The sequence below is a fragment of the Chlorocebus sabaeus genome, chromosome 23 (genome assembly GCF_047675955.1).
Source record: "Chlorocebus sabaeus isolate Y175 chromosome 23, mChlSab1.0.hap1, whole genome shotgun sequence".
NCBI classification, from domain to species: Eukaryota; Metazoa; Chordata; class Mammalia; order Primates; family Cercopithecidae; genus Chlorocebus; species Chlorocebus sabaeus.
In genome coordinates, this window is record NC_132926.1 from 36,428,817 (window position 1) to 36,434,474 (window position 5,658).

The following is a 5,658-nucleotide window of genomic DNA, read 5'->3' on the forward strand; positions in this document are numbered from 1 at the left end:
ACCTCGAGACTGGCATCTTCCCAGCCGGAGTGGGGTTATCTCAGGACTAGTATGTCTCTGGTTGGGGAGGAGTTTGGAATGTTTCTGGTTAGAGATGTTATTTGTGGTTTATGGTCATGCTGACCTTAGTCATTAGACGGATGCCCTTTGGATTTAGGCAGTTTTTTTTAATAAGGTGAACTTCAGAATGAGGGGCTTGTCCAAGATGGCGATGCTCCTGCTCTGTCAAAATAAAGTTGCAATGTGATATGATGTGATGTGGATACTGAGTAGTTATCTAGGCTCACTCACAGGTAAGAAACTTGCTTTTGTACTTCTTCCAACCAGCCTCATCCTCATTAACATGGGTGATTCAAATTTATGCCTCAGCAAAATTACAAATGACTCCTGGTCACGGATCTTCATGCCATACATGAATAGTCAAAATCACCTTAGTTTGGCATTTTGAGCGTGTGCTAGTTATTAGTGCTGCTCATTAAATATTACCTGCTTTCTACGTTATGGGCACAGGGTAGAATTACACTTCTCTTCCCTTCTTTTAAATTGGGCATGGCTATGAGAATTACTTTGGCCAGTGTGTTGGGAGAAAAGCTGAGTGTTGGGAGAAGCTGAGGCAGGGCTTGCATGTCTGACATAATGTGAAAGAGTCTTGGAACATGTCCGGGGTCCAGGTTCTAAAACCCCTCATGGCCTTTGGAACACTAAGTTCTGTGCTAAAGGGTGGAAGGCTACCCTGATGCACCATAGTATAAGCCCAGGGCATAAAACCCCTTGTGGCTCTGGAATGTGTCTAGACTTGCTGTCTCCTTGCTTCTAGCCCTCCCAGGCTCCTAGAGATTGAATGTGTCTTAGAATTGGCCGTATACATGCGAAACCATCACAGCTGTAAATGATGTGCTTAATGCAACGCTGCCTTTCAACCCCACAGTCTCATCACCTGTTTCTTTGATCACCAATAAATAGTCTGGGCTTCCAGAGCTCAGGGCCTTCACAGCTCCATACTCACGTTGACCCCGTGGACCCACTTTATCTCTCAAACTGTCTGTTTTCATTTGTTTGACTCCACCAGACTTCATTTCCCCCACGACCTGGTGTTAGGTCTGATCACCCCAACATCCCTGGCTGTCCAACGTGGGGTGACAAAGACCCAGGTGAAGGAATGCTAGAGCGTGTAAAAGTGGAGGATGCATCATCAAAGGACACCCGAGGACAACTGAAAGAAGCTTAGCGGGAAAGCTGAGCGCTAGGAAGAAACAGAGTAACAATGGGACAAAGTGAAAGCAAACATTCTGCTTACTTGAATTTCTTAACGCATTGATTACATAGAGGGTGAGGCATGGGGTATAAGACCCAGTGGAATCTGAGGCTTGTTTATTCAGAGGGCCCCATTTAGAGAAAAAGAAGACAAAGTGAGGACTTAGAAGGAACCTTGGCAAGTAAAGTCATCTTGAAGCTTCAGTTTCATGGTTAACCTGCCTCTGATTTAATGAGCACAGAGGCATGATATGGGCTGAATGTAAAGAAATTTGGACTCAAGGCCCCAAGGAGGTATTTGTTTGAGTTGTGGAATATGCTTGATTTTGGTATGTTAGCAATTTTCACAGCATCATTCATGGCAAGAGTCAGGGCATTCTGGCATGCTTCCAAAACCCAGAGCATCATTGATGCAAATGATACTTCAAAGGACTTGACAAAAGTAACATTGGGAGATAATGTGAAATACTACAATTTGGCCAGGAGGGAGTGGGGGACCCCTCTGATCCTCGGATGGTGTCTGAAGGTCTTTGTGCAGTTGCTGTGGTTTTGAGTTTCTCTGGGATAGCTTGTATTTTGTTGGCATATGAAAGCTTTGGACCTCTGCGGATGTCACTTGGGGAAGCAGTCAAAGACGTCTTCACGTTCATGATCATATTCATTATGGTGTTTGTCGCCTTTATGATTGGAACGTTCAACCTCTACTCCTCTATTACATTGGTGCAAAACAAAATGAAGGCTTCACAACAGTTGAAGAGAATTTTAGGACACTATTCTGGGCTACATTTAGACTTTCTGAAGTGAAATCAGTAGTCATCAACTATAACCACAAATTCATTGAAAACACTGGTTATGTTCATTATAAAGTCTATAATGGTACAGTGGTCATTGATTTGCTAAATATGTTAATTGCCATGATCAACAATTCATTCTCAGAAATTGAGGATGACACTGATATGGAGTGGAAATTTGCAAGGGCCAAACTCTGGTTTTCCTGCTTTGGGGAGGGGAGAGCACTTCCTGTTCCCTTCAATCTGGTGCTGGGCCGGGGTCCCTGTTTTGTCTCTTGCTGAAGCTTAAAGGGTGGATTTCTGAGCTCTACCCAGGGCCATAAAAAAGGTTTCCAGGAAGATGAAGAGATAACTAAGTAGAGATAGAGATAAATAGAGATAGGTAGGAAAGGACAGGGACTTGCAGGAACTCACAGGACAGACAGGGACAGGTAGGGACAGATGAAGACTAGCAATATAAGGTCAGCACCCTAAAGAGTTACTGGTCAGTGCCCTAAAGAGGTACAAAAGTAGAGACTAGCAAAGACTAGCAGAGATTTGCAGGGACAGACAGGAATATTCTGAATTATGGAAATTAGCTGTGGTTCAAAGTCCAGTCAAAATCTGAGAGGGCAAATATAAAACGAATAGAGGGGAGGGAGGTAAGGATAAAAATGCTCTTTCTTTTCTCTCCAACGGGACCTTTTGGATTCAAAGTTGTGCTAGCAATAGGAAATGTTACTCTTGATACAAATACACGCTTTATTACATGCCCCGAATGTTGCTTGTTTACCTGCATTAATTCAACCTTTGATAAAAATCAAACTATCTTGATAATTAAAGCCAGGGAAGGAGTTTGGATCCCTGTGTCTCTAAATAGAAGATGGGAGACATCACCATCTATTTATATTGTAACTGAGATCCTTAAAAAACTCTTATCCTGTTCCAAAAGATTGATAGTTGAAGGCCATTGGAGGCTCTACATTTGTGAATTTTGTTCTGGTGGTTGTGTGCTTATGCTGTCTCCTTTTAGACTGCAGATGCAGAACCCGCCTCTGAAGAGGAAGCCACCTCTGAAGAGAAAGCCACCGTCAAGAACAAGCAATGATAGCTGTGGCAGTTTTACAAAAAAGAAAAGGGGGGCATGTTGGGAGAAAAACTGAGTGTTGGGAGAAGCTGAGGCAGACATATGCATGTCTGACATGATGCAAAAGAGTCTTGGAACATGTCTGGGGTCCAGGGTCTAAAACCCCTCATGGCCTTTGGAACACCAAGCTCTGTGCTAAAGGGTGGAAGGCTACCCTGATGCACCATAATCTAAGCCCAGGGCATAAAACCCCTCGTGGATTGGATAGAATCCAGGGCTCAGGGAATGAAACTCCTCATGGCTCTGGAATGTGTCTTAGATTTGCTGGCTTCCTGCTTCTAGCCCTCCCAGGCTCCTAGATTGATTGTGTCTTAGAATTGGCCATGTACTTGATAAGCCATCACAGCTATAAATCATGTGCTTAATGCAGCACTCCCTTTCAACTCCACATTCTTACCACCATTTTTTTGTTTGATCACCAATAAATAGTCTTGGCTTCCAGAGCTTAGGGCCTTCACAGCCTCCATACTCGCGTTGGCCCCCTGGACCCACTTCATCTCTCAAACTATCTTTTCTTATTCCTTTGACTCTGCCAGGCTTCGTTGCCCCCTTTACCTGGTGTTGGGTCTGATCACCCCAACACAATGAAATGTTGTAATTTACTTCCAGACAGAAGCTTCAAGAGCTAGTGGACAATTTGTGTGGGCAGACTAAGCTCCCACAGTTTGAGTGAAAGTTCTAAGTGTGAAAAGTTAATAGATATGTTACAGAGGCTTGAGGTGGAAAGGTGTCAGTGTAAAAAGCTACAGCTGATGTCAGAACTGGGCTGAGGTAACTGATGCAGGGCAATTCCTATTTAATCTACGTAATTGTTTATCCATCATACTTTGCCTATCCATTCTTCTGAGATAGACACCTTGGTGGGCTCCAGCTTCCTGCTCCTGGTCCTAAATATAGTGCCGGTGAACACACTTGTACATATTTGCCTATCTGTCTACATATCTATCTATCCATCCATCTGTTAATCATCCGCTTATCCATCCACTCATCTATCTCCAGGAATGAAATTGCTAATAGGTGTTGGCCAAGACAGCCTTAATGTTCTTCTCAGCTTGACTAAAACTTAGACTGATTGCTCCCTGACTATAGATCCCTGACCCCCTTTTGCTTAGAGCATTTACTTGAGAAAATATGCAACTGTAAATTCTTTCTTTCTCCTTCCTTCCTTCCTTCCTTCCTTCCTTCCTTCCTTCCTTCCTTCCTTCCTTTTCTCTCTCTCTCTCTCTCTTTCTCTCCTCCTTCCTTCCTTCCTCTTTTTTTCTTTCCTTCTTTCTTCTTTCCTTCACTCTCTCTCTCTTCCTGTCTTTTCTGAGACAGTGTATTGCTCTGTCACTCAGGCTAGAGTGCAGTGGCAGGATCACGGTTCACTGCAACCTCCATCTTGTAAGCTCAAGCAATCCTCCCATCTCAGCCTCTGGAGTAGCTGAGACTACTCTGGCTATTAAAAAAATTTCTTTGTAGACCCAGGGTCTCACTATGTTTCCCTAACTGGTCTCAAACTCCTGGCCTCAAGTGATCTTCTTGCCTTGGCCTCCCAAAGTGCTGGAATTAAGACATAAGCCACTGTACCCAGCTGTAAATTCTTTCTGTTTAAATTCTTAATTCTAATTATTGTTATTCCCTATAGAATATTTAAATCTTTTACAACCCTGAAAAGTCTTGCTCAAGGATCTTGGAGTCATCCTTTTGAAATATAATCATTAAAGGCAATAGAACCACATTTCTCAGTCTCTATGAGAGGATAGAAGCCTACTCTTGAAAAGTCTACCCTTGAAAAGTGACGATTAGCAAACACAGATGACCTAATCACATTGGCCACCCTCCCTACACTGATGTCCTTTAGTACTCTCTAGTACTTTTCTATTAGCTCCTCCCAGCATTTAAGAATCTTACCACCTTTTGTTTCAGTAGAGTGGAGTTCAGCCTCTCTCTGCTATTGCAATAGTCTTGAATAAGGTCTTTCTTGCCATTTTAAATACATCCAGTGACTTTTTTTTTTTTTTTTTTTTTTTTAACAGCAGACATATATTTAATTTAGTGAAGTAGTGCTTGTTTGTTATCTGGAATGGCTGTACTGGTTTCTATTCCATATACGGCTATTAGCAATGCTTAAAGGTTTACATACCTACATTTCTACCAACTCTAAGAATTATTCAGACTTCTAATGTTTGTGAGTTAGAGGTGAAGTGCTGTCTCATTGTTTTTTAAATGTGAATTTCTCAAATTACCAATGATTCTGAGCACCTTATTATGTTTTATAACTTTTGGGGTTTCCACCTCTGTAAATTGCTTTTGTCTTTTATTCTATAGGGATTGCTCTTTACTTGTTGCTTTGAATTCCTTTCACATACAGTCAACAACTTATGAATTTTAGACATTTCAAGTACTTTACTTTGTTCATATTACTGTCAAACAGAAATCCACGATTAAATAGTATTTGTTGGCTGGGATTGGTGGTTCACACCTATAATCCCAGCACTTTGGGAA

At 42.1% G+C, this 5,658-nt stretch overlaps 1 pseudogene; it reads left to right on the forward strand.

Moving 5' to 3' along the window:
• The first annotated feature begins 1,500 nt into the window (after window positions 1-1,500).
• On the forward strand, window positions 1,501-2,405 carry LOC140709880 (short transient receptor potential channel 6 pseudogene; annotated as a pseudogene).
• Window positions 2,406-5,658: the final 3,253 nt, after the last annotated feature.